Below are 1,106 nucleotides of genomic sequence, written 5' to 3'. Positions count from 1 at the left end.
GATATTATTGCCTATGATCTTGAGAGGTGGTATCTGCGTACTGTAGAGTATCGTAACAATTGTTTGGCCAACCTTGTAGAATTTTATATAAGATTGCATTTTATGGGCTTTTATTTAAATGATCATTTTAGTATATAAAGCTGCCACCCTTTCACCGTAAGACTTTTCTTAGAAGTTAAAATCAAGTTGCACCTTCGGTGCCAAAGTTAATATTTTAATTTTTAATGTTTTGTACCATTTCCATCCCTCCTACGGGGGTGCATAGTTTGTGTGCTTGTGTAAATTGCTAAAACTTTTAGTTTAAAGTAATCTGGTGTGTTGCAGATTTGCACCAGTGTAGTCTTTCAGAGGCTGTTGCGAGCGGTCGTAACTATGGCCGTGTCAAAAGGGAGCGGCAAGGTTCTCTGCCCGAGAGCTCATTCAGTCAAAACTTGTTTCTTTCTGCCTCTGAATAAATTGTGACTTGATATTTAGAGGGTGCTTTCTGATTATAATTTTAAATCTGTTTCTTTTAAAAATGCTTTTAGGCACTATTAAAGTGCATAAAATTCCCATTTGTTAAAAGGAATTTGGTTATAATTTCGTCAGTTACTCTCTGGCAACCACTTCCACGCTTACATAGTGTGATTAAATGTGTTAATGTTCTTTATGAATCGCTAGGAAATAAAATAAATTTTTAAGAATATTCTTTGAAAATAGATCACGGTTCAACTACTCTGAGATGAAAAGATGGTCACAGCAATGAAATTCGTGGTGGGCCCGATCAAACCAGTCAGAAAACTGATGACCATAAAAAAGCGCCCTCAGTCTCAGATAGAAGAGTGCATAGCAAATACATAACGCATTCTGAGGCCACTCAGGAACGACACTGACTCAAGATTTTCGCGTAAGCGGGAGAACGTGGTATGGCAAAATGTCTCGGCGCGTTTTTTATCACCAGAAGAGCGCAGCACACGATACATGGACGATGCTAACATATGAAGAAGTAGCGGGACACACACCTCATCAGGACAAACGTCTGCGTCGTACACAGGGATCTGACGTTCTGTAGCGCAGGTTCCTGTGTCCAGCGGTCGCAGACGTTTGAAAAAATCAATGAACTAACA

This window comes from Schistocerca nitens, chromosome 10 (genome assembly GCF_023898315.1).
Source record: "Schistocerca nitens isolate TAMUIC-IGC-003100 chromosome 10, iqSchNite1.1, whole genome shotgun sequence".
Taxonomy (NCBI): Eukaryota; Metazoa; Arthropoda; class Insecta; order Orthoptera; family Acrididae; genus Schistocerca; species Schistocerca nitens.
This window is presented reverse-complemented; position numbering follows the sequence as displayed.